This window comes from Daphnia pulicaria, chromosome 7, assembly GCF_021234035.1.
Source record: "Daphnia pulicaria isolate SC F1-1A chromosome 7, SC_F0-13Bv2, whole genome shotgun sequence".
In the NCBI taxonomy this organism is placed as follows: domain Eukaryota; kingdom Metazoa; phylum Arthropoda; class Branchiopoda; order Diplostraca; family Daphniidae; genus Daphnia; species Daphnia pulicaria.
Window position 1 is genome coordinate 8069897 of NC_060919.1, and position 24699 is coordinate 8094595.

General features: G+C 45.5%; 45 non-coding genes across 45 annotated transcripts; 13 read left to right on the forward strand and 32 right to left on the reverse strand.

The window, feature by feature from the left end:
• Positions 1-150: 150 nt before the first annotated feature.
• On the reverse strand, positions 151-222 carry Trnae-uuc. Its single transcript has one exon. It is a non-coding gene; the product is annotated as a tRNA-Glu (tRNA).
• A 17-nt stretch (positions 223-239) lies between these two features.
• Positions 240-312, reverse strand: Trnaf-gaa. Its single transcript has one exon. It is a non-coding gene; the product is annotated as a tRNA-Phe (tRNA).
• Positions 313-1054: 742 nt separating this feature from the next.
• Positions 1055-1126, reverse strand: Trnae-uuc. Its single transcript has one exon. It is a non-coding gene; the product is annotated as a tRNA-Glu (tRNA).
• Positions 1127-1958: 832 nt separating this feature from the next.
• Trnae-uuc lies at positions 1959-2030 on the reverse strand. Its single transcript has one exon. It is a non-coding gene; the product is annotated as a tRNA-Glu (tRNA).
• Positions 2031-2047: 17 nt separating this feature from the next.
• On the reverse strand, positions 2048-2120 carry Trnaf-gaa. Its single transcript has one exon. It is a non-coding gene; the product is annotated as a tRNA-Phe (tRNA).
• A 1049-nt stretch (positions 2121-3169) lies between these two features.
• Positions 3170-3242, reverse strand: Trnaf-gaa. The gene has a single exon. It is a non-coding gene; the product is annotated as a tRNA-Phe (tRNA).
• A 742-nt stretch (positions 3243-3984) lies between these two features.
• On the reverse strand, positions 3985-4056 carry Trnae-uuc. The gene has a single exon. It is a non-coding gene; the product is annotated as a tRNA-Glu (tRNA).
• Positions 4057-4073: 17 nt separating this feature from the next.
• Positions 4074-4146, reverse strand: Trnaf-gaa. Its single transcript has one exon. It is a non-coding gene; the product is annotated as a tRNA-Phe (tRNA).
• An 831-nt stretch (positions 4147-4977) lies between these two features.
• Positions 4978-5050, reverse strand: Trnaf-gaa. The gene has a single exon. It is a non-coding gene; the product is annotated as a tRNA-Phe (tRNA).
• Positions 5051-10337: 5287 nt separating this feature from the next.
• On the reverse strand, positions 10338-10409 carry Trnae-uuc. The gene has a single exon. It is a non-coding gene; the product is annotated as a tRNA-Glu (tRNA).
• A 17-nt stretch (positions 10410-10426) lies between these two features.
• On the reverse strand, positions 10427-10499 carry Trnaf-gaa. The gene has a single exon. It is a non-coding gene; the product is annotated as a tRNA-Phe (tRNA).
• A 742-nt stretch (positions 10500-11241) lies between these two features.
• On the reverse strand, positions 11242-11313 carry Trnae-uuc. The gene has a single exon. It is a non-coding gene; the product is annotated as a tRNA-Glu (tRNA).
• Positions 11314-11330: 17 nt separating this feature from the next.
• On the reverse strand, positions 11331-11403 carry Trnaf-gaa. Its single transcript has one exon. It is a non-coding gene; the product is annotated as a tRNA-Phe (tRNA).
• Positions 11404-12452: 1049 nt separating this feature from the next.
• Trnaf-gaa lies at positions 12453-12525 on the reverse strand. The gene has a single exon. It is a non-coding gene; the product is annotated as a tRNA-Phe (tRNA).
• A 742-nt stretch (positions 12526-13267) lies between these two features.
• Trnae-uuc lies at positions 13268-13339 on the reverse strand. Its single transcript has one exon. It is a non-coding gene; the product is annotated as a tRNA-Glu (tRNA).
• A 17-nt stretch (positions 13340-13356) lies between these two features.
• Trnaf-gaa lies at positions 13357-13429 on the reverse strand. The gene has a single exon. It is a non-coding gene; the product is annotated as a tRNA-Phe (tRNA).
• Positions 13430-13581: 152 nt separating this feature from the next.
• Trnap-agg lies at positions 13582-13653 on the forward strand. Its single transcript has one exon. It is a non-coding gene; the product is annotated as a tRNA-Pro (tRNA).
• A 518-nt stretch (positions 13654-14171) lies between these two features.
• On the reverse strand, positions 14172-14243 carry Trnae-uuc. The gene has a single exon. It is a non-coding gene; the product is annotated as a tRNA-Glu (tRNA).
• Positions 14244-14260: 17 nt separating this feature from the next.
• Positions 14261-14333, reverse strand: Trnaf-gaa. Its single transcript has one exon. It is a non-coding gene; the product is annotated as a tRNA-Phe (tRNA).
• Positions 14334-14485: 152 nt separating this feature from the next.
• Trnap-agg lies at positions 14486-14557 on the forward strand. The gene has a single exon. It is a non-coding gene; the product is annotated as a tRNA-Pro (tRNA).
• Positions 14558-15389: 832 nt separating this feature from the next.
• Positions 15390-15461, forward strand: Trnap-agg. The gene has a single exon. It is a non-coding gene; the product is annotated as a tRNA-Pro (tRNA).
• Positions 15462-15979: 518 nt separating this feature from the next.
• Positions 15980-16051, reverse strand: Trnae-uuc. Its single transcript has one exon. It is a non-coding gene; the product is annotated as a tRNA-Glu (tRNA).
• Positions 16052-16068: 17 nt separating this feature from the next.
• Trnaf-gaa lies at positions 16069-16141 on the reverse strand. The gene has a single exon. It is a non-coding gene; the product is annotated as a tRNA-Phe (tRNA).
• A 152-nt stretch (positions 16142-16293) lies between these two features.
• Positions 16294-16365, forward strand: Trnap-agg. Its single transcript has one exon. It is a non-coding gene; the product is annotated as a tRNA-Pro (tRNA).
• A 607-nt stretch (positions 16366-16972) lies between these two features.
• On the reverse strand, positions 16973-17045 carry Trnaf-gaa. The gene has a single exon. It is a non-coding gene; the product is annotated as a tRNA-Phe (tRNA).
• A 152-nt stretch (positions 17046-17197) lies between these two features.
• Positions 17198-17269, forward strand: Trnap-agg. The gene has a single exon. It is a non-coding gene; the product is annotated as a tRNA-Pro (tRNA).
• Positions 17270-17787: 518 nt separating this feature from the next.
• Positions 17788-17859, reverse strand: Trnae-uuc. Its single transcript has one exon. It is a non-coding gene; the product is annotated as a tRNA-Glu (tRNA).
• Positions 17860-17876: 17 nt separating this feature from the next.
• Positions 17877-17949, reverse strand: Trnaf-gaa. Its single transcript has one exon. It is a non-coding gene; the product is annotated as a tRNA-Phe (tRNA).
• Positions 17950-18101: 152 nt separating this feature from the next.
• On the forward strand, positions 18102-18173 carry Trnap-agg. Its single transcript has one exon. It is a non-coding gene; the product is annotated as a tRNA-Pro (tRNA).
• Positions 18174-18780: 607 nt separating this feature from the next.
• Trnaf-gaa lies at positions 18781-18853 on the reverse strand. The gene has a single exon. It is a non-coding gene; the product is annotated as a tRNA-Phe (tRNA).
• Positions 18854-19005: 152 nt separating this feature from the next.
• Positions 19006-19077, forward strand: Trnap-agg. The gene has a single exon. It is a non-coding gene; the product is annotated as a tRNA-Pro (tRNA).
• Positions 19078-19665: 588 nt separating this feature from the next.
• Trnaf-gaa lies at positions 19666-19738 on the reverse strand. The gene has a single exon. It is a non-coding gene; the product is annotated as a tRNA-Phe (tRNA).
• Positions 19739-19889: 151 nt separating this feature from the next.
• Positions 19890-19961, forward strand: Trnap-agg. Its single transcript has one exon. It is a non-coding gene; the product is annotated as a tRNA-Pro (tRNA).
• Positions 19962-20568: 607 nt separating this feature from the next.
• On the reverse strand, positions 20569-20641 carry Trnaf-gaa. Its single transcript has one exon. It is a non-coding gene; the product is annotated as a tRNA-Phe (tRNA).
• A 152-nt stretch (positions 20642-20793) lies between these two features.
• Trnap-agg lies at positions 20794-20865 on the forward strand. The gene has a single exon. It is a non-coding gene; the product is annotated as a tRNA-Pro (tRNA).
• Positions 20866-21383: 518 nt separating this feature from the next.
• Positions 21384-21455, reverse strand: Trnae-uuc. The gene has a single exon. It is a non-coding gene; the product is annotated as a tRNA-Glu (tRNA).
• A 242-nt stretch (positions 21456-21697) lies between these two features.
• Trnap-agg lies at positions 21698-21769 on the forward strand. Its single transcript has one exon. It is a non-coding gene; the product is annotated as a tRNA-Pro (tRNA).
• A 518-nt stretch (positions 21770-22287) lies between these two features.
• Trnae-uuc lies at positions 22288-22359 on the reverse strand. The gene has a single exon. It is a non-coding gene; the product is annotated as a tRNA-Glu (tRNA).
• Positions 22360-22601: 242 nt separating this feature from the next.
• Positions 22602-22673, forward strand: Trnap-agg. Its single transcript has one exon. It is a non-coding gene; the product is annotated as a tRNA-Pro (tRNA).
• A 518-nt stretch (positions 22674-23191) lies between these two features.
• On the reverse strand, positions 23192-23263 carry Trnae-uuc. Its single transcript has one exon. It is a non-coding gene; the product is annotated as a tRNA-Glu (tRNA).
• Positions 23264-23280: 17 nt separating this feature from the next.
• Positions 23281-23353, reverse strand: Trnaf-gaa. The gene has a single exon. It is a non-coding gene; the product is annotated as a tRNA-Phe (tRNA).
• A 152-nt stretch (positions 23354-23505) lies between these two features.
• Positions 23506-23577, forward strand: Trnap-agg. The gene has a single exon. It is a non-coding gene; the product is annotated as a tRNA-Pro (tRNA).
• Positions 23578-24095: 518 nt separating this feature from the next.
• Trnae-uuc lies at positions 24096-24167 on the reverse strand. The gene has a single exon. It is a non-coding gene; the product is annotated as a tRNA-Glu (tRNA).
• Positions 24168-24184: 17 nt separating this feature from the next.
• On the reverse strand, positions 24185-24257 carry Trnaf-gaa. Its single transcript has one exon. It is a non-coding gene; the product is annotated as a tRNA-Phe (tRNA).
• Positions 24258-24409: 152 nt separating this feature from the next.
• Positions 24410-24481, forward strand: Trnap-agg. Its single transcript has one exon. It is a non-coding gene; the product is annotated as a tRNA-Pro (tRNA).
• Positions 24482-24699: the final 218 nt, after the last annotated feature.

A 24699-nucleotide genomic window follows, 5' to 3' on the forward strand; every position in this document is an offset into this window, starting at 1 on the left:
TCCAGAGGAACTTCCGCACCCCACACGGACCAACATCAAATTGGGATTATCTTTGCTGATTTCCAACTTGTTACTGTAACACCGGAAATATCCGCAAATAAACGAAAAGAATTGAAACAATAGAATTCCTGAATAAAACGTATCTCTCCGTTCCCATACCGGGAATCGAACCCGAGCCTCCTGGGTGAAAGCCAGGTATCCTAGCCACTAGACCATATGGGATTTTGAACGAAGATTCCTGCCGAAACCCGGGATCGAACCAGGGACCTTTAGATCTTCAGTCTAACGCTCTCCCAACTGAGCTATTTCGGCACATTCAAAATGTAAATCAAACAAGAATAGTCCGGGTGACGGCCAATCTTTTTCGTCACAGCTACAAAGTGAACCCAATCGCATAACTCAAAAGACAAGCAATTCACTTTAGACATAGACGCTCGACACACATTTTGACACTCTTTGAACACGGCTCATTGGTCTAGTCGTATGATTCTCGCTTAGGGTGCGAGAGGTCCCGGGTTCGATTCCCGGATGAGCCCTAGAAGATCCATTCTGATTTTATTATTGTTGTCTATAATCACTTCAAGTGTTGCATTTCATGGGGATGTAGCTCAGATGGTAGAGCGCTCGCTTAGCATGCGAGAAGTACGGGGATCGATACCCTGCATCTCCAGTACCACATGTTTTGCCTAGCATTGCACAATTGCAGACTCTTTACGCCTCATAATGATCAGATGTGACCGTTTTTGCCTGGGACATTACGGGAAATCATCGATACCGACGCTTTGATCTTTTCCAATAATGCAATCTTTTTCGAAATACTGATTTTGACTCTCCCAAATACTACTAGATGGCAGGTACGAAAACTGCCACGCCGTCTGTTGCCTTCCACCCTACCGGGACCAACTCCAGAGGAACTTCCGCACCCCACACGGACCAACATCAAATTGGGATTATCTTTGCTGATTTCCAACTTGTTACTGTAACACCGGAAATATCCGCAAATAAACGAAAAGAATTGAAACAATAGAATTCCTGAATAAAACGTATCTCTCCGTTCCCATACCGGGAATCGAACCCGAGCCTCCTGGGTGAAAGCCAGGTATCCTAGCCACTAGACCATATGGGATTTTGAACGAAGATTCCTGCCGAAAGCCGGGATCGAACCAGGGACCTTTAGATCTTCAGTCTAACGCTCTCCCAACTGAGCTATTTCGGCACATTCAAAATGTAAATCAAACAAGAATAGTCCGGGTGACGGCCAATCTTTTTCGTCACAGCTACAAAGTGAACCCAATCGCATAACTCAAAAGACAAGCAATTCACTTTAGACATAGACGCTCGAAACACATTTTGACATTCTTTGAACACGGCTCATTGGTCTAGTCGTATGATTCTCGCTTAGGGTGCGAGAGGTCCCGGGTTCGATTCCCGGATGAGCCCTAGAAGATCCATTCTGATTTTATTATTGTTGTCTATAATCACTTCAAGTGTTGCATTTCATGGGGATGTAGCTCAGATGGTAGAGCGCTCGCTTAGCATGCGAGAAGTACGGGGATCGATACCCTGCATCTCCAGTACCACATGTTTTGCCTAGCATTGCACAATTGCAGACTCTTTACGCCTCATAATGATCAGATGTGACCGTTTTTGCCTGGGACATTACGGGAAATCATCGATACCGACGCTTTGATCTTTTCCAATAATGCAATCTTTTTCGAAATACTGATTTTGACTCTCCCAAATACTACTAGATGGCAGGTACGAAAACTGCCACGCCGTCTGTTGCCTTCCACCCTACCGGGACCAACTCCAGAGGAACTTCCGCACCCCACACGGACCAACATCAAATTGGGATTATCTTTGCTGATTTCCAACTTGTTACTGTAACACCGGAAATATCCGCAAATAAACGAAAAGAATTGAAACAATAGAATTCCTGAATAAAACGTATCTCTCCGTTCCCATACCGGGAATCGAACCCGAGCCTCCTGGGTGAAAGCCAGGTATCCTAGCCACTAGACCATATGGGATTTTGAACGAAGATTCCTGCCGAAACCCGGGATCGAACCAGGGACCTTTAGATCTTCAGTCTAACGCTCTCCCAACTGAGCTATTTCGGCACATTCAAAATGTAAATCAAACAAGAATATTCCGGGTGACGGCCAATCTTTTTCGTCACAGCTACAAAGTGAACCCAATCGCATAACTCAAAAGACAAGCAATTCACTTTAGACATAGACGCTCGAAACACATTTTGACACTCTTTGAACACGGCTCATTGGTCTAGTCGTATGATTCTCGCTTAGGGTGCGAGAGGTCCCGGGTTCGATTCCCGGATGAGCCCTAGAAGATCCATTCTGATTTTATTATTGTTGTCTATAATCACTTCAAGTGTTGCATTTCATGGGGATGTAGCTCAGATGGTAGAGCGCTCGCTTAGCATGCGAGAAGTACGGGGATCGATACCCTGCATCTCCAGTACCACATGTTTTGCCTAGCATTGCACAATTGCAGACTCTTTACGCCTCATAATGATCAGATGTGACCGTTTTTGCCTGGGACATTACGGGAAATCATCGATACCGACGCTTTGATCTTTTCCAATAATGCAATCTTTTTCGAAATACTGATTTTGACTCTCCCAAATACTACTAGATGGCAGGTACGAAAACTGCCACGCCGTCTGTTGCCTTCCACCCTACACTGTTTTGCCTAGCATTGCACAATTGCAGACTCTTTACGCCTCATAATGATCAGATGTGACCGTTTTTGCCTGGGACATTACGGGAAATCATCGATACCGACGCTTTGATCTTTTCCAATAATGCAATCTTTTTCGAAATACTGATTTTGACTCTCCCAAATACTACTAGATGGCAGGTACGAAAACTGCCACGCCGTCTGTTGCCTTCCACCCTACCGGGACCAACTCCAGAGGAACTTCCGCACCCCACACGGACCAACATCAAATTGGGATTATCTTTGCTGATTTCCAACTTGTTACTGTAACACCGGAAATATCCGCAAATAAACGAAAAGAATTGAAACAATAGAATTCCTGAATAAAACGTATCTCTCCGTTCCCATACCGGGAATCGAACCCGAGCCTTCTGGGTGAAAGCCAGGTATCCTAGCCACTAGACCATATGGGATTTTGAACGAAGATTCCTGCCGAAACCCGGGATCGAACCAGGGACCTTTAGATCTTCAGTCTAACGCTCTCCCAACTGAGCTATTTCGGCACATTCAAAATGTAAATCAAACAACAATAGTCCGGGTGACGGCCAATCTTTTTCGTCACAGCTACAAAGTGAACCCAATCGCATAACTCAAAAGACAAGCAATTCACTTTAGACATAGACGCTCGAAACACATTTTGACACTCTTTGAACACGGCTCATTGGTCTAGTCGTATGATTCTCGCTTAGGGTGCGAGAGGTCCCGGGTTCGATTCCCGGATGAGCCCTAGAAGATCCATTCTGATTTTATTATTGTTGTCTATAATCACTTCAAGTGTTGCATTTCATGGGGATGTAGCTCAGATGGTAGAGCGCTCGCTTAGCATGCGAGAAGTACGGGGATCGATACCCTGCATCTCCAGTACCACATGTTTTGCCTAGCATTGCACAATTGCAGACTCTTTACGCCTCATAATGATCAGATGTGACCGTTTTTGCCTGGGACATTACGGGAAATCATCGATACCGACGCTTTGATCTTTTCCAATAATGCAATCTTTTTCGAAATACTGATTTTGACTCTCCCAAATACTACTAGATGGCAGGTACGAAAACTGCCACGCCGTCTGTTGCCTTCCACCCTACCGGGACCAACTCCAGAGGAACTTCCGCACCCCACACGGACCAACATCAAATTGGGATTATCTTTGCTGATTTCCAACTTGTTACTGTAACACCGGAAATATCCGCAAATAAACGAAAAGAATTGAAACAATAGAATTCCTGAATAAAACGTATCTCTCCGTTCCCATACCGGGAATCGAACCCGAGCCTCCTGGGTGAAAGCCAGGTATCCTAGCCACTAGACCATATGGGATTTTGAACGAAGATTCCTGCCGAAACCCGGGATCGAACCAGGGACCTTTAGATCTTCAGTCTAACGCTCTCCCAACTGAGCTATTTCGGCACATTCAAAATGTAAATCAAACAAGAATAGTCCGGGTGACGGCCAATCTTTTTCGTCACAGCTACAAAGTGAACCCAATCGCATAACTCAAAAGACAAGCAATTCACTTTAGACATAGACGCTCGAAACACATTTTGACACTCTTTGAACACGGCTCATTGGTCTAGTCGTATGATTCTCGCTTAGGGTGCGAGAGGTCCCGGGTTCGATTCCCGGATGAGCCCTAGAAGATCCATTCTGATTTTATTATTGTTGTCTATAATCACTTCAAGTGTTGCATTTCATGGGGATGTAGCTCAGATGGTAGAGCGCTCGCTTAGCATGCGAGAAGTACGGGGATCGATACCCTGCATCTCCAGTACCACATGTTTTGCCTAGCATTGCACAATTGCAGACTCTTTACGCCTCATAATGATCAGATGTGACCGTTTTTGCCTGGGACATTACGGGAAATCATCGATACCGACGCTTTGATCTTTTCCAATAATGCAATCTTTTTCGAAATACTGATTTTGACTCTCCCAAATACTACTAGATGGCAGGTACGAAAACTGCCACGCCGTCTGTTGCCTTCCACCCTACCGGGACCAACTCCAGAGGAACTTCCGCACCCCACACGGACCAACATCAAATTGGGATTATCTTTGCTGATTTCCAACTTGTTACTGTAACACCGGAAATATCCGCAAATAAACGAAAAGAATTGAAACAATAGAATTCCTGAATAAAACGTATCTCTCCGTTCCCATACCGGGAATCGAACCCGAGCCTCTTGGGTGAAAGCCAGGTATCCTAGCCACTAGACCATATGGGATTTTGAACGAAGATTCCTGCCGAAACCCGGGATCGAACCAGGGACCTTTAGATCTTCAGTCTAACGCTCTCCCAACTGAGCTATTTCGGCACATTCAAAATGTAAATCAAACAAGAATAGTCCGGGTGACGGCCAATCTTTTTCGTCACAGCTACAAAGTGAACCCAATCGCATAACTCAAAAGACAAGCAATTCACTTTAGACATAGACGCTCGAAACACATTTTGACACTCTTTAAACACGGCTCATTGGTCTAGTCGCATGATTCTCGCTTAGGGTGCGAGAGGTCCCGGGTTTGATTCCCGGATGAGCCCTAGAAGATCCATTCTGATTTTATTATTGTTGTCTATAATCACTTCAAGTGTTGCATTTCATGGGGATGTAGCTCAGATGGTAGAGCGCTCGCTTAGCATGCGAGAAGTACGGGGATCGATACCCTGCATCTCCAGTACCACATGTTTTGCCTAGCATTGCACAATTAGGAAATTGCTCGAGATCGCGTAGCGATCGATGAGCAGTTGGAATTGTATGAAATTAGAGAGACCTTAACTGGGTGTGGACACGATGTATTACAGCCATTTGACGCAACACAAAAACAAAAGAAAAACGGATTGTCTTCTTCGGGCGATAACGCCCCTTGCCACCTCAGACCTTTAAGGCTTCCTATACATAACTAATAAATAGTAATTCTTCTGTGGGTAACGGAATCCTCTGCATCTTGATGACTGGGTGACGGTCAATAGCCATTGCCGCGACCCCTGTGAATACAAAAAAGAACATTTATCAACTGTTGGGATGGTGGGTGGGTGCCTTAACTTAGTTAAGGTCTCTCTAATTTCATACAATTCCAACTGCTCATCGATCGCTACGCGATCTCGAGCAATTTCCTAATTGTACTCAATTAGCTCCACCTTAACTGGGTGATTTAGAAGTCTAGTATTCACTCTACTCCCAGAATTGCATTTTGGAAATTTTCGGAGACGATTCTTTTATTATAGTGTGAGGAAAACACACTTTCCGTTGCCCAGCTACCCGTACGAAGGATTGTTTCGATAGGCAGGCCGGAAGATTTAGCTTTGGAGGCCGAAGCCCCACGGGTAGAATGAGCGCTATATACCGATGTGTCGACCCCTGCGTCGGCTAACACCGATTTAATCCAACGGGCAATAGATGAAGCTCCGATTGGAGCGTGTGGAGATTTAATGCCCAAAATCAGGCTGGAAGGGGGCCGGCTTTCTCTGAACGATCGAGTCAAATTTACGTACCTTTCAAGGCACAGGACTGGGCAAAGGTTGGAAGGGGGGTCCAGCTTACACAAAGAGAAGGATTGGATATCGTTCGACTTGCGTTGATTCTTCCTCAGCTTCAATAAGGCGAACTTCACGACTGGACCCGAGAAAACTATTGACTCCGAATCAATTGCTGCAATTTCGGAAACTCTAAATAAGGATGTAAGAGCTAACAAGATGACAAGTTTATGCGACAAGGAGGTGAGGCTCAAGTCTACATCCGGTCCAAGTGATTGTAAATGGCGCAAGACAACCCCGACATCCCAAAATTCGGTATATTTTGGCTTCGGTGGAGTGGAATTAAAAATTCCCTGCATTAACTTGATGACTAATGGATGCTTGCCGACATCATAGCCTTCCATCTGTTCCAGCGTACCCGAGAGCATCGAACGATACACATTGATCGATCTATAAGCCAAACCTTTTCCGTGGAGGTCGGACAAAAATTCTAAAATCGTACCTAGAGCAGGAGACACGGGATCTTGATCCCGTTCTGTACACCAACTGACCCAACCGTTCCAGCAGCTCTGGTAGGCAGTTGATGTGGCCTCACGATTTCCTGCCAGGAGTAGGTGGACCACTTTGTCCGAAAGGCCTTTGTTTTCGAGTCTTTGCCTGATAAGGCCCATGCGACCATTAGCAGTGACCCTCGAGCCAGCAGTGGATGAGGGTTCCCTTCCGGATCCGACAGTAGATTCGCCACCGGTTTCAGGATACGAGGCGGTTGGTATGCCAACTCCATTATTGTTGGCCACCAAGGTTGTGCTGGCCAGACCGGCGTCAGCAGAAGCGCATCCGCTTGATCCCTCCAGATCTTTAACAAGCATCTGTGAATGAGTTTGAACGGCGGGAACGCATAGCCTCTCAATTTGCCCCAATCCATCGTGAATGCATCCACTGCCATCGCGTCCGGCTGTGGCTGCCAACTGATGAACTTGTCCAGCTGACGGTTCCAAGCTGCTGCAAATAAATCTATTTGCGGGTTCCACAGGGACGCTATTTGCTTGAAATAGTCCGGCCGTAGTTTCCAATCGCCGGCTTCCAGATTCAGCCTGGACTGGTGATCTGCAACCACATTCAAAATACCTGGTACGTGTACCGCCTGGATCGCAATCTGTCTACTTTCACACCAAGATACGATATCTAACATGATAGCGTTAAGATTGGCTGACTTGGTCCCACCTGCTTTGTTTACATATTGCACTGCCGTGAAATTATCCATCATAAGACGGACGGAAATTTTGCATAAATTCCCCGTAAAGGCTTTCAATGAAAACAGACCCGCCAGTAATTCGAGTTCATTAATGTGTCGATCCCTGTCATCTTCCGACCAGGGTCCTCTTGTCGTAATACCGTTTTGTACTCCCCCCCATCCTTTTTTTGACGCGTCCGAGTATATAATAATATCGGGTTCTACAGCTGTCATGGCCCGGCCGTTTAAGGACTCAATGTTGTCAACCCACCATTTTAGATTGTCCCGCGACTCTCTGTCTAGCTTCACGATAGCGCTAAGTGATCCATTGAATCTAGAATTTCCATTTATATGAAAACGTTGCAGTGCTCTGTAGTGGGCCTGTGCGAAAGGAATGCATTTGACTGCCCAAGCTAAATTCCCTAAAATTTTCGAAATCTCCCGGAGCGAAGCTGTTTCCCGCTTCATTAAGTCGTTACATAAATGCAAAATTTCGACCAACTTTTCATGACGCAGAGAGAGGGAAAGGTGGAGGGAATTTACAATCAAACCCAGATATTCAATGATCTGCGTTGGCTCTTCGATAGTTTTTTCAATGTTTATTAAAAAACCGCAGTTTTCTAATATTTCTTTGGCTAATAAAAAATCTTTCCTCGCCCCTTCCTCGCAATTGTTAAGCAAAAGAATGTCGTCAAGGTAAATTATGAGACGGACCCCTTGTTTCCTTAGGAAAGTTATGACTGGCTTTAAAACTTTAGTAAAAATCCAAGGTGCGGACGACAAACCGAAGGCCAGGGTTTTAAACTGATAGAAAACCTCCCCCCATTTTACTTTTACAAACTTCCGATCCTCCTTGCGCAGGGGGAGGGTTAGATACGCATCTTTCAGATCAATTTTAGTAAAGAAATCACCTGGGCGGATCAGCTCTTGGAGGAGGGGAATACCTTCCATTTTAAAGTGAACGGGCCTAACAAATTTGTTGAGCGCTTTCAAATTTACGATGGGCCTGAAACCTCCTGTACGTTTCGGGATCACAAATAGACCACTGATAAAACCCCCTTCTGGTTCAATCGGTTCGATGGCCCCCTTTTCCAAAAGAGATTTTACTTCCTGATCACAGATTTCTAACTGATCTTTGCCCATCTGCATATTACCCTGGGGGTGTGTTTGAAACGGGGGGGACACGAAATCAATTTGAACGCCCTCGCTTACACTCTGAATGATCCACGGATCATTCGAAATCGAGTGCCAGAAATCTACGAAAAATTTTAACCTACCCCCAACCGGGGGAAAACACGCGGCTTGTTTAGGCGCCGATAAAATTGGCACATACCTTTGGCTCGATTTCTGCTTGTTGTTCCTATAGCCTCCATTCGAGTTGCTGGAACCACCGAAGTTGCCTCCTCGGTTGCCACCATTGAAGCCGTTACGGTGATAGCCGCTTGCGGAATTTCTAGGATTATAGTTGGTGGGTGGGTAGCGACTTTTGAAGCTCGATGATTGGCCTGCCGGGCGTCCGATGTTCCTCAATTTCTGGTCGTTAGTCGCCTCTCTAACCATCTCCTTAATGAAGTGACTGCCGAACAGGGCTCCACACTGTTTAGCCTTAAAACGTTCCGGTTCCTTTAACAAGGAGACGAACTTCGGATCGGACACCTTCAATAAATTTTCGCGGCGGTTGGCCGTGATTCCATGGAAAGTGTGGCCCCACAAACGCAGGGCGACATCGACAGCCTCCGCCATGGGCGAGTTTTGAAGTTCTCCTTCGGCCATCTGCTCTTTCAGATAAAGAAGAGGGCGAGCGACATCTAGGACCTTATACTGTTCAGCTTTCAGGGTTTTTTCAGTAGCCTCCGCCTTCACCATTTCGGGGCACTTGAGATCTTTGAAACGACGGGCAAGAGAGGAATCCACCTGATGACATTTTAAATCAAAATCAGTGTCAGAAAAGCTGGGCAAAAAACTCTCCCGTAGCTGCTTGGCTTCCGAAGGACTCAGGGTTGAAGTCATCCAGTCTCTGACGACCCGCATGCGTCTTCTGGGGACTGCAAATTTCCGTGGCAGGTTCTCCCTTGGGGGTTCAGGAACGCCGATACCACCAGCACCTCCCGCGCCACCAGCACCACCTGCATCGCCTTCTTGCGGCTGATCTCCTCGCCTCCGTCGGTCTTCATCTTGCTGCTCACGCTCTCGTTGGGCCTGAAGTTCACGGTCTCGCAGTTCTTGCTCACGTGCCCGATCTAGGATATCTTGATCTTCCTGGTTGATGTCTCTTCTTTCACGGTTGCGATTTGCTCGATCACGATCACGATTGTTTCGACGAGAATCTCTTGATGAATTTGAACTGGAACTGGAAGTAGGACTTGAACTTGGGCTAGAACCAGCCATGACTGCGTTGCGTCAAAGCCGAAAAGCGTCTGAGGTGGCAAGGGGCGTTATCGCCCGAAGAAGACAATCCGTTTTTCTTTTGTTTTTGTGTTGCGTCAAATGGCTGTAATACATCGTGTCCACACCCAGTTAAGGTGGAGCTAATTGAGTACAATTGCAGACTCTTTACGCCTCATAATGATCAGATGTGACCGTTTTTGCCTGGGACATTACGGGAAATCATCGATACCGACGCTTTGATCTTTTCCAATAATGCAATCTTTTTCGAAATACTGATTTTGACTCTCCCAAATACTACTAGATGGCAGGTACGAAAACTGCCACGCCGTCTGTTGCCTTCCACCCTACCGGGACCAACTCCAGAGGAACTTCCGCACCCCACACGGACCAACATCAAATTGGGATTATCTTTGCTGATTTCCAACTTGTTACTGTAACACCGGAAATATCCGCAAATAAACGAAAAGAATTGAAACAATAGAATTCCTGAATAAAACGTATCTCTCCGTTCCCATACCGGGAATCGAACCCGAGCCTCCTGGGTGAAAGCCAGGTATCCTAGCCACTAGACCATATGGGATTTTGAACGAAGATTCCTGCCGAAACCCGGGATCGAACCAGGGACCTTTAGATCTTCAGTCTAACGCTCTCCCAACTGAGCTATTTCGGCACATTCAAAATGTAAATCAAACAAGAATAGTCCGGGTGACGGCCAATCTTTTTCGTCACAGCTACAAAGTGAACCCAATCGCATAACTCAAAAGACAAGCAATTCACTTTAGACATAGACGTTCGAAACACATTTTGACACTCTTTGAACACGGCTCATTGGTCTAGTCGTATGATTCTCGCTTAGGGTGTGAGAGGTCCCGGGTTCGATTCCCGGATGAGCCCTAGAAGATCCATTCTGATTTTATTATTGTTGTCTATAATCACTTCAAGTGTTGCATTTCATGGGGATGTAGCTCAGATGGTAGAGCGCTCGCTTAGCATGCGAGAAGTACGGGGATCGATACCCTGCATCTCCAGTACCACATGTTTTGCCTAGCATTGCACAATTGCAGACTCTTTACGCCTCATAATGATCAGATGTGACCGTTTTTGCCTGGGACATTACGGGAAATCATCGATACCGACGCTTTGATCTTTTCCAATAATGCAATCTTTTTCGAAATACTGATTTTGACTCTCCCAAATACTACTAGATGGCAGGTACGAAAACTGCCACGCCGTCTGTTGCCTTCCACCCTACCGGGACCAACTCCAGAGGAACTTCCGCACCCCACACGGACCAACATCAAATTGGGATTATCTTTGCTGATTTCCAACTTGTTACTGTAACACCGGAAATATCCGCAAATAAACGAAAAGAATTGAAACAATAGAATTCCTGAATAAAACGTATCTCTCCGTTCCCATACCGGGAATCGAACCCGAGCCTCCTGGGTGAAAGCCAGGTATCCTAGCCACTAGACCATATGGGATTTTGAACGAAGATTCCTGCCGAAACCCGGGATCGAACCAGGGACCTTTAGATCTTCAGTCTAACGCTCTCCCAACTGAGCTATTTCGGCACATTCAAAATGTAAATCAAACAAGAATAGTCCGGGTGACGGCCAATCTTTTTCGTCACAGCTACAAAGTGAACCCAATCGCATAACTCAAAAGACAAGCAATTCACTTTAGACATAGACGTTCGAAACACATTTTGACACTCTTTGAACACGGCTCATTGGTCTAGTCGTATGATTCTCGCTTAGGGTGTGAGAGGTCCCGGGTTCGATTCCCGGATGAGCCCTAGAAGATCCATTCTGATTTTATTATTGTTGTCTATAATCACTTCAAGTGTTGCATTTCATGGGGATGTAGCTCAGATGGTAGAGCGCTCGCTTAGCATGCGAGAAGTACGGGGATCGATACCCTGCATCTCCAGTACCACATGTTTTGCCTAGCATTGCACAATTGCAGACTCTTTACGCCTCATAATGATCAGATGTGACCGTTTTTGCCTGGGACATTACGGGAAATCATCGATACCGACGCTTTGATCTTTTCCAATAATGCAATCTTTTTCGAAATACTGATTTTGACTCTCCAAAATACTACTAGATGGCAGGTACGAAAACTGCCACGCCGTCTGTTGCCTTCCACCCTACACTGTTTTGCCTAGCATTGCACAATTGCAGACTCTTTACGCCTCATAATGATCAGATGTGACCGTTTTTGCCTGGGACATTACGGGAAATCATCGATACCGACGCTTTGATCTTTTCCAATAATGCAATCTTTTTCGAAATACTGATTTTGACTCTCCCAAATACTACTAGATGGCAGGTACGAAAACTGCCACGCCGTCTGTTGCCTTCCACCCTACCGGGACCAACTCCAGAGGAACTCCCGCTCCCCACACGGACCAACATCAAATTGGGATTATCTTTGCTGATTTCCAACTTGTTACTGTAACACCGGAAATATCCGCAAATAAACGAAAAGAATTGAAACAATAGAATTCCTGAATAAAACGTATCTCTCCGTTCCCATACCGGGAATCGAACCCGAGCCTCCTGGGTGAAAGCCAGGTATCCTAGCTACTAGACCATATGGGATTTTGAACGAAGATTCCTGCCGAAACCCGGGATCGAACCAGGGACCTTTAGATCTTCAGTCTAACGCTCTCCCAACTGAGCTATTTCGGCACATTCAAAATGTAAATCAAACAAGAATAGTCCGGGTGACGGCCAATCTTTTTCGTCACAGCTACAAAGTGAACCCAATCGCATAACTCAAAAGACAAGCAATTCACTTTAGACATAGACGCTCGAAACACATTTTGACACTCTTTGAACACGGCTCATTGGTCTAGTCGTATGATTCTCGCTTAGGGTGCGAGAGGTCCCGGGTTCGATTCACGGATGAGCCCTAGAAGATCCATTCTGATTTTATTATCGTTGTCTATAATCACTTCAAGTGTTGCATTTCATGGGGATGTAGCTCAGATGGTAGAGCGCTCGCTTAGCATGCGAGAAGTACGGGGATCGATACCCTGCATCTCCAGTACCACATGTTTTGCCTAGCATTGCACAATTGCAGACTCTTTACGCCTCATAATGATCAGATGTGACCGTTTTTGCCTGGGACATTACGGGAAATCATCGATACCGACGCTTTGATCTTTTCCAATAATGCAATCTTTTTCGAAATACTGATTTTGACTCTCCCAAATACTACTAGATGGCAGGTACGAAAACTGCCACGCCGTCTGTTGCCTTCCACCCTACCGGGACCAACTCCAGAGGAACTTCCGCACCCCACACGGACCAACATCAAATTGGGATTATCTTTGCTGATTTCCAACTTGTTACTGTAACACCGGAAATATCCGCAAATAAACGAAAAGAATTGAAACAATAGAATTCCTGAATAAAACGTATCTCTCCGTTCCCATACCGGGAATCGAACCCGAGCCTCCTGGGTGAAAGCCAGGTATCCTAGCCACTAGACCATATGGGATTTTGAACGAAGATTCCTGCCGAAACCCGGGATCGAACCAGGGACCTTTAGATCTTCAGTCTAACGCTCTCCCAACTGAGCTATTTCGGCACATTCAAAATGTAAATCAAACAAGAATAGTCCGGGTGACGGCCAATCTTTTTCGTCACAGCTACAAAGTGAACCCAATCGCATAACTCAAAAGACAAGCAATTCACTTTAGACATAGACGCTCGAAACACATTTTGACACTCTTTGAACACGGCTCATTGGTCTAGTCGTATGATTCTCGCTTAGGGTGCGAGAGGTCCCGGGTTCGATTCCCGGATGAGCCCTAGAAGATCCATTCTGATTTTATTATTGTTGTCTATAATCACTTCAAGTGTTGCATTTCATGGGGATGTAGCTCAGATGGTAGAGCGCTCGCTTAGCATGCGAGAAGTACGGGGATCGATACCCTGCATCTCCAGTACCACATGTTTTGCCTAGCATTGCACAATTGCAGACTCTTTACGCCTCATAATGATCAGATGTGACCGTTTTTGCCTGGGACATTACGGGAAATCATCGATACCGACGCTTTGATCTTTTCCAATAATGCAATCTTTTTCGAAATACTGATTTTGACTCTCCCAAATACTACTAGATGGCAGGTACGAAAACTGCCACGCCGTCTGTTGCCTTCCACCCTACCGGGACCAACTCCAGAGGAACTTCCGCACCCCACACGGACCAACATCAAATTGGGATTATCTTTGCTGATTTCCAACTTGTTACTGTAACACCGGAAATATCCGCAAATAAACGAAAAGAATTGAAACAATAGAATTCCTGAATAAAACGTATCTCTCCGTTCCCATACCGGGAATCGAACCCGAGCCTCCTGGGTGAAAGCCAGGTATCCTAGCCACTAGACCATATGGGATTTTGAACGAAGATTCCTGCCGAAACCCGGGATCGAACCAGGGACCTTTAGATCTTCAGTCTAACGCTCTCCCAACTGAGCTATTTCGGCACATTCAAAATGTAAATCAAACAAGAATAGTCCGGGTGACGGCCAATCTTTTTCGTCACAGCTACAAAGTGAACCCAATCGCATAACTCAAAAGACAAGCAATTCACTTTAGACATAGACGCTCGAAACACATTTTGACACTCTTTGAACACGGCTCATTGGTCTAGTCGTATGATTCTCGCTTAGGGTGCGAGAGGTCCCGGGTTCGATTCCCGGATGAGCCCTAGAAGATCCATTCTGATTTTATTATTGTTGTCTATAATCACTTCAAGTGTTGCATTTCATGGGGATGTAGCTCAGATGGTAGAGCGCTCGCTTAGCATGCGAGAAGTACGGGGATCGATACCCTGCATCTCCAGTACCACATGTTTTGCCTAGCATTGCACAATTGCAGACTCTTTACGCCTCATAATGATCAGATGTGACCGTTTTTGCCTGGGACATTACGGGAAATCATCGATACCGACGCTTTGATCTTTTCCAATAATGCAATCTTTTTCGAAATACTGATTTTGACTCTCCCAAATACTACTAGATGGCAGGTACGAAAACTGCCACGCCGTCTGTTGCCTTCCACCCTACCGGGACCAACTCCAGAGGAACTTCCGCACCCCACACGGACCAACATCAAATTGGGATTATCTTTGCTGATTTCCAACTTGTTACTGTAACACCGGAAATATCCGCAAATAAACGAAAAGAATTGAAACAATAGAATTCCTGAATAAAACGTATCTCTCCGTTCCCATACCAGGAATCGAACGCGAGCCTCCTGGGTGAAAGCCAGGTATCCTAGCCACTAGACCATATGGGATTTTGAACGAAGATTCCTGCCGAAACCCGTGATCGAACCAGGGACCTTTAGATCTTCAGTCTAACGCTCTCCCAACTGAGCTATTTCGGCACATTCAAAATGTAAATCAAACAAGAATAGTCCGGGTGACGGCCAATCTTTTTCGTCACAGCTACAAAGTGAACCCAATCGCATAACTCAAAAGACAAGCAATTCACTTTAGACATAGACGCTCGAAACACATTTTGACACTCTTTGAACACGGCTCATTGGTCTAGTCGTATGATTCTCGCTTAGGGTGCGAGAGGTCCCGGGTTCGATTCCCGGATGAGCCCTAGAAGATCCATTGTGATTTTATTATTGTTGTCTATAATCACTTCAAGTGTTGCATTTCATGGGGATGTAGCTCAGATGGTAGAGCGCTCGCTTAGCATGCGAGAAGTACGGGGATCGATACCCTGCATCTCCAGTACCACATGTTTTGCCTAGCATTGCACAATTGCAGACTCTTTACGCCTCATAATGATCAGATGTGACCGTTTTTGCCTGGGACATTACGGGAAATCATCGATACCGACGCTTTGATCTTTTCCAATAATGCAATCTTTTTCGAAATACTGATTTTGACTCTCCCAAATACTACTAGATGGCAGGTACGAAAACTGCCACGCCGTCTGTTGCCTTCCACCCTACCGGGACCAACTCCAGAGGAACTTCCGCACCCCACACGGACCAACATCAAATTGGGATTATCTTTGCTGATTTCCAACTTGTTACTGTAACACCGGAAATATCCGCAAATAAACGAAAAGAATTGAAACAATAGAATTCCTGAATAAAACGTATCTCTCCGTTCCCATACCGGGAATCGAACCCGAGCCTCCTGGGTGAAAGCCAGGTATCCTAGCCACTAGACCATATGGGATTTGAAACGAAGATTCCTGCCGAAACCCGGGATCGAACCAGGGACCTTTAGATCTTCAGTCTAACGCTCTCCCAACTGAGCTATTTCGGCACTTTCAAAATGTAAATCAAACAAGAATAGTCCGGGTGACGGCCAATCTTTTTCGTCACAGCTACAAAGTGAACCCAATCGCATAACTCAAAAGACAAGCAATTCACTTTAGACATAGACGCTCGAAACACATTTTGACACTCTTTGAACACGGCTCATTGGTCTAGTCGTATGATTCTCGCTTAGGGTGCGAGAGGTCCCGGGTTCGATTCCCGGATGAGCCCTAGAAGATCCATTCTGATTTTATTATTGTTGTCTATAATCACTTCAAGTGTTGCATTTCATGGGGATGTAGCTCAGATGGTAGAGCGCTCGCTTAGCATGCGAGAAGTACGGGGATCGATACCCTGCATCTCCAGTACCACATGTTTTGCCTAGCATTGCACAATTGCAGACTCTTTACGCCTCATAATGATCAGATGTGACCGTTTTTGCCTGGGACATTACGGGAAATCATCGATAGCGACGCTTTGATCTTTTCCAATAATGCAATCTTTTTCGAAATACTGATTTTGACTCTCCCAAATACTACTAGATGGCAGGTACGAAAACTGCCACGCCGTCTGTTGCCTTCCACCCTACCGGGACCAACTCCAGAGGAACTTCCGCACCCCACACGGACCAACATCAAATTGGGATTATCTTTGCTGATTTCCAACTTGTTACTGCAACACCGGAAATATCCGCAAATAAACGAAAAGAATTGAAACAATAGAATTCCTGAATAAAACGTATCTCTCCGTTCCCATACCGGGAATCGAACCCGAGCCTACTGGGTGAAAGCCAGGTATCCTAGCCACTAGACCATATGGGACTTTGAACGAAGATTCCTGCCGAAACCCGGGATCGAACCAGGGACCTTTAGATCTTCAGTCTAACGCTCTCCCAACTGAGCTATTTCGGCACATTCAAAATGTAAATCAAACAAGAATAGTCCGGGTGACGGCCAATCTTTTTCGTCACAGCTACAAAGTGAACCCAATCGCATAACTCAAAAGACAAGCAATTCACTTTAGACATAGACGCTCGAAACACATTTTGACACTCTTTGAACACGGCTCATTGGTCTAGTCGTATGATTCTCGCTTAGGGTGCGAGAGGTCCCGGGTTCGATTCCCGGATGAGCCCTAGAAGATCCATTGTGATTTTATTATTGTTGTCTATAATCACTTCAAGTGTTGCATTTCATGGGGATGTAGCTCAGATGGTAGAGCGCTCGCTTAGCATGCGAGAAGTACGGGGATCGATACCCTGCATCTCCAGTACCACATGTTTTGCCTAGCATTGCACAATTGCAGACTCTTTACGCCTCATAATGATCAGATGTGACCGTTTTTGCCTGGGACATTACGGGAAATCATCGATACCGACGCTTTGATCTTTTCCAATAATGCAATCTTTTTCGAAATACTGATTTTGACTCTCCCAAATACTACTAGATGGCAGGTACGAAAACTGCCACGCCGTCTGTTGCCTTCCACCCTACCGGGACCAACTCCAGAGGAACTTCCGCACCCCACACGGACCAACATCAAATTGGGATTATCTTTGCTGATTTCCAACTTGTTACTGTAACACCGGAAATATCCGCAAATAAACGAAAAGAATTGAAACAATAGAATTCCTGAATAAAACGTATCTCTCCGTTCCCATACCGGGAATCGAACCCGAGCCTCCTGGGTGAAAGCCAGGTATCCTAGCCACTAGACCATATGGGATTTGAAACGAAGATTCCTGCCGAAACCCGGGATCGAACCAGGGACCTTTAGATCTTCAGTCTAACGCTCTCCCAACTGAGCTATTTCGGCACTTTCAAAATGTAAATCAAACAAGAATAGTCCGGGTGACGGCCAATCTTTTTCGTCACAGCTACAAAGTGAACCCAATCGCATAACTCAAAAGACAAGCAATTCACTTTAGACATAGACGCTCGAAACACATTTTGACACTCTTTGAACACGGCTCATTGGTCTAGTCGTATGATTCTCGCTTAGGGTGCGAGAGGTCCCGGGTTCGATTCCCGGATGAGCCCTAGAAGATCCATTCTGATTTTATTATTGTTGTCTATAATCACTTCAAGTGTTGCATTTCATGGGGATGTAGCTCAGATGGTAGAGCGCTCGCTTAGCATGCGAGAAGTACGGGGATCGATACCCTGCATCTCCAGTACCACATGTTTTGCCTAGCATTGCACAATTGCAGACTCTTTACGCCTCATAATGATCAGATGTGACCGTTTTTGCCTGGGACATTACGGGAAATCATCGATAGCGACGCTTTGATCTTTTCCAATAATGCAATCTTTTTCGAAATACTGATTTTGACTCTCCCAAATACTACTAGATGGCAGGTACGAAAACTGCCACGCCGTCTGTTGCCTTCCACCCTACCGGGACCAACTCCAGAGGAACTTCCGCACCCCACACGGACCAACATCAAATTGGGATTATCTTTGCTGATTTCCAACTTGTTACTGCAACACCGGAAATATCCGCAAATAAACGAAAAGAATTGAAACAATAGAATTCCTGAATAAAACGTATCTCTCCGTTCCCATACCGGGAATCGAACCCGAGCCTACTGGGTGAAAGCCAGGTATCCTAGCCACTAGACCATATGGGACTTTGAACGAAGATTCCTGCCGAAACCCGGGATCGAACCAGGGACCTTTAGATCTTCAGTCTAACGCTCTCCCAACTGAGCTATTTCGGCACATTCAAAATGTAAATCAAACAAGAATAGTCCGGGTGACGGCCAATCTTTTTCGTCACAGCTACAAAGTGAACCCAATCGCATAACTCAAAAGACAAGCAATTCACTTTAGACATAGACGCTCGAAACACATTTTGACACTCTTTGAACACGGCTCATTGGTCTAGTTGTATGATTCTCGCTTAGGGTGCGAGAGGTCCCGGGTTCGATTCCCGGATGAGCCCTAGAAGATCCATTCTGATTTTATTATTGTTGTCTATAATCACTTCAAGTGTTGCATTTCATGGGGATGTAGCTCAGATGGTAGAGCGCTCGCTTAGCATGCGAGAAGTACGGGGATCGATACCCTGCATCTCCAGTACCACATGTTTTGCCTAGCATTGCACAATTGCAGACTCTTTACGCCTCATAATGATCAGATGTGACCGTTTTTGCCTGGGACATTACGGGAAATCATCGATACCGACGCTTTGATCTTTTCCAATAATGCAATCCTTTTCGAAATACTGATTTTGACTCTCCCAAATACTACTAGATGGCAGGTACGAAAACTGCCACGCCGTCTGTTGCCTTCCACCCTACCGGGACCAACTCCAGAGGAACTTCCGCACCCCACACGGACCAACATCAAATTGGGATTATCTTTGCTGATTTCCAACTTGTTACTGTAACACCGGAAATATCCGCAAATAAACGAAAAGAATTGAAACAATAGAATTCCTGAATAAAACGTATCTCTCCGTTCCCATACCGGGAATTGAAAGCCAGGTATTCTAGCCACTAGACCATATGGGATTTTGAACGAAGATTCCTGCCGAAACCCGGGATCGAACCAGGGACCTTTAGATCTTCAGTCTAACGCTCTCCCAACTGAGCTATTTCGGCACATTCAAAATGTAAATCAAACAAGAATAGTCCGGGTGACGGCCAATCTTTTTCGTCACAGCTACAAAGGAACCCAATCGCATAACTCAAAAGACAAGCAATTCACTTTAGACATAGACGATCGAAACACATTTTGACACTCTTTGAACACGGCTCATTGGTCTAGTCGTATGATTCTCGCTTAGGGTGCGAGAGGTCCCGGGTTCGATTCCCGGATGAGCCCTAGAAGATCCATTCTGATTTTATTATTGTTGTCTATAATCACTTCAAGTGTTGCATTTCATGGGGATGTAGCTCAGATGGTAGAGCGCTCGCTTAGCATGCGAGAAGTACGGGGATCGATACCCTGCATCTCCAGTACCACATGTTTTGCCTAGCATTGCACAATTGCAGACTCTTTACGCCTCATAATGATCAGATGTGACCGTTTTTGCCTGGGACATTACGGGAAATCATCGATACCGACGCTTTGATCTTTTCCAATAATGCAATCTTTTTCGAAATACTGATTTTGACTCTCCCAAATACTACTAGATGGCAGGTACGAAAACTGCCACGCCGTCTGTTGCCTTCCACCCTACCGGGACCAACTCCAGAGGAACTTCCGCACCCCACACGGACCAACATCAAATTGGGATTATCTTTGCTGATTTCCAACTTGTTACTGTAACACCGGAAATATCCGCAAATAAACGAAAAGAATTGAAACAATAGAATTCCTGAATAAAACGTATCTCTCCGTTCCCATACCGGGAATCGAACCCGAGCCTACTGGGTGAAAGCCAGGTATCCTAGCCACTAGACCATATGGGACTTTGAACGAAGATTCCTGCCGAAACCCGGGATCGAACCAGGGACCTTTAGATCTTCAGTCTAACGCTCTCCCAACTGAGCTATTTCGGCACATTCAAAATGTAAATCAAACAAGAATAGTCCGGGTGACGGCCAATCTTTTTCGTCACAGCTACAAAGTGAACCCAATCGCATAACTCAAAAGACAAGCAATTCACTTTAGACATAGACGCTCGAAACACATTTTGACACTCTTTGAACACGGCTCATTGGTCTAGTCGTATGATTCTCGCTTAGGGTGCGAGAGGTCCCGGGTTCGATTCCCGGATGAGCCCTAGAAGATCCATTGTGATTTTATTATTGTTGTCTATAATCACTTCAAGTGTTGCATTTCATGGGGATGTAGCTCAGATGGTAGAGCGCTCGCTTAGCATGCGAGAAGTACGGGGATCGATACCCTGCATCTCCAGTACCACATGTTTTGCCTAGCATTGCACAATTGCAGACTCTTTACGCCTCATAATGATCAGATGTGACCGTTTTTGCCTGGGACATTACGGGAAATCATCGATACCGACGCTTTGATCTTTTCCAATAATGCAATCTTTTTCGAAATACTGATTTTGACTCTCCCAAATACTACTAGATGGCAGGTACGAAAACTGCCACGCCGTCTGTTGCCTTCCACCCTACCGGGACCAACTCCAGAGGAACTTCCGCACCCCACACGGACCAACATCAAATTGGGATTATCTTTGCTGATTTCCAACTTGTTACTGTAACACCGGAAATATCCGCAAATAAACGAAAAGAATTGAAACAATAGAATTCCTGAATAAAACGTATCTCTCCGTTCCCATACCGGGAATCGAACCCGAGCCTCCTGGGTGAAAGCCAGGTATCCTAGCCACTAGACCATATGGGATTTTGAACGAAGATTCCTGCCGAAACCCGAGATCGAACCAGGGACCTTTAGATCTTCAGTCTAACGCTCTCCCAACTGAGCTATTTCGGCACATTCAAAATGTAAATCAAACAAGAATAGTCCGGGTGACGGCCAATCTTTTTCGTCACAGCTACAAAGTGAACCCAATCGCATAACTCAAAAGACAAGCAATTCACTTTAGACATAGACGCTCGAAACACATTTTGACACTCTTTGAACACGGCTCATTGGTCTAGTCGTATGATTCTCGCTTAGGGTGCGAGAGGTCCCGGGTTCGATTCCCGGATGAGCCCTAGAAGATCCATTGTGATTTTATTATTGTTGTCTATAATCACTTCAAGTGTTGCATTTCATGGGGATGTAGCTCAGATGGTAGAGCGCTCGCTTAGCATGCGAGAAGTACGGGGATCGATACCCTGCATCTCCAGTACCACATGTTTTGCCTAGCATTGCACAATTGCAGACTCTTTACGCCTCATAATGATCAGATGTGACCGTTTTTGCCTGGGACATTACGGGAAATCATCGATACCGACGCTTTGATCTTTTCCAATAATGCAATCTTTTTCGAAATACTGATTTTGACTCTCCCAAATACTACTAGATGGCAGGTACGAAAACTGCCACGCCGTCTGTTGCCTTCCACCCTACCGGGACCAACTCCAGAGGAACTTCCGCACCCCACACGGACCAACATCAAATTGGGATTATCTTTGCTGATTTCCAACTTGTTACTGTAACACCGGAAATATCCGCAAATAAACGAAAAGAATTGAAACAATAGAATTCCTGAATAAAACGTATCTCTCCGTTCCCATACCGGGAATCGAACCCGAGCCTCCTGGGTGAAAGCCAGGTATCCTAGCCACTAGACCATATGGGATTTTGAACGAAGATTCCTGCCGAAACCCGAGATCGAACCAGGGACCTTTAGATCTTCAGTCTAACGCTCTCCCAACTGAGCTATTTCGGCACATTCAAAATGTAAATCAAACAAGAATAGTCCGGGTGACGGCCAATCTTTTTCGTCACAGCTACAAAGTGAACCCAATCGCATAACTCAAAAGACAAGCAATTCACTTTAGACATAGACGCTTGAAACACATTTTGACACTCTTTGAACACGGCTCATTGGTCTAGTCGTATGATTCTCGCTTAGGGTGCGAGAGGTCCCGGGTTCGATTCCCGGATGAGCCCTAGAAGATCCATTCTGATTTTATTATTGTTGTCTATAATCACTTCAAGTGTTGCATTTCATGGGGATGTAGCTCAGATGGTAGAGCGCTCGCTTAGCATGCGAGAAGTACGGGGATCGATACCCTGCATCTCCAGTACCACATGTTTTGCCTAGCATTGCACAATTGCAGACTCTTTACGCCTCATAATGATCAGATGTGACCGTTTTTGCCTGGGACATTACGGGAAATCATCGATACCGACGCTTTGATCTTTTCCAATAATGCAATCTTTTTCGAAATACTGATTTTGACTCTCCCAAATACTACTAGATGGCAGGTACGAAAACTGCCACGCCGTCTGTTGCCTTCCACCCTACCGGGACCAACTCCAGAGGAACTTCCGCACCCCACACGGACCAACATCAAATTGGGATTATCTTTGCTGATTTCCAACTTGTTACTGTAACACCGGAAATATCCGCAAATAAACGAAAAGAATTAAAACAATAGAATTCCTGAATAAAACGTATCTCTCCGTTCCCATACCGGGAATCGAACCCGAGCCTCCTGGGTGAAAGCCAGGTATCCTAGCCACTAGACCATATGGGATTTTGAACGAAGATTCCTGCCGAAACCCGGGATCGAACCAGGGACCTTTAGATCTTCAGTCTAACGCTCTCCCAACTGAGCTATTTCGGCACATTCAAAATGTAAATCAAACAAGAATAGTCCGGGTGACGGCCAATCTTTTTCGTCACAGCTACAAAGTGAACCCAATCGCATAACTCAAAAGACAAGCAATTCACTTTAGACATAGACGCTCGAAACACATTTTGACACTCTTTGAACACGGCTCATTGGTCTAGTCGTATGATTCTCGCTTAGGGTGCGAGAGGTCCCGGGTTCGATTCCCGGATGAGCCCTAGAAGATCCATTCTGATTTTATTATTGTTGTCTATAATCACTTCAAGTGTTGCATTTCATGGGGATGTAGCTCAGATGGTAGAGCGCTCGCTTAGCATGCGAGAAGTACGGGGATCGATACCCTGCATCTCCAGTACCACATGTTTTGCCTAGCATTGCACAATTGCAGACTCTTTACGCCTCATAATGATCAGATGTGACCGTTTTTGCCTGGGACATTACGGGAAATCATCGATACCGACGCTTTGATCTTTTCCAATAATGCAATCTTTTTCGAAATACTGATTTTGACTCTCCCAAATACTACTAGATGGCAGGTACGAAAACTGCCACGCCGTCTGTTGCCTTCCACCCTACCGGGACCAACTCCAGAGGAACTTCCGCACCCCACACGGACCAACATCAAATTGGGATTATCTTTGCTGATTTCCAACTTGTTACTGTAACACCGGAAATATCCGCAAATAAACGAAAAGAATTGAAACAATAGAATTCCTGAATAAAACGTATCTCTCCGTTCCCATACCGGGAATCGAACCCGAGCCTCCTGGGTGAAAGCCAGGTATCCTAGCCACTAGACCATATGGGATTTTGAACGAAGATTCCTGCCGAAACCCGGGATCGAACCAGGGACCTTTAGATCTTCAGTCTAACGCTCTCCCAACTGAGCTATTTCGGCACATTCAAAATGTAAATCAAACAAGAATAGTCCGGGTGACGGCCAATCTTTTTCGTCACAGCTACAAAGTGAACCCAATCGCATAACTCAAAAGACAAGCAATTCACTTTAGACATAGACGCTCGAAACACATTTTGACACTCTTTGAACACGGCTCATTGGTCTAGTCGTATGATTCTCGCTTAGGGTGCGAGAGGTCCCGGGTTCGATTCCCGGATGAGCCCTAGAAGATCCATTCTGATTTTATTATTGTTGTCTATAATCACTTCAAGTGTTGCATTTCATGGGGATGTAGCTCAGATGGTAGAGCGCTCGCTTAGCATGCGAGAAGTACGGGGATCGATACCCTGCATCTCCAGTACCACATGTTTTGCCTAGCATTGCACAATTGCAGACTCTTTACGCCTCATAATGATCAGATGTGACCGTTTTTGCCTGGGAC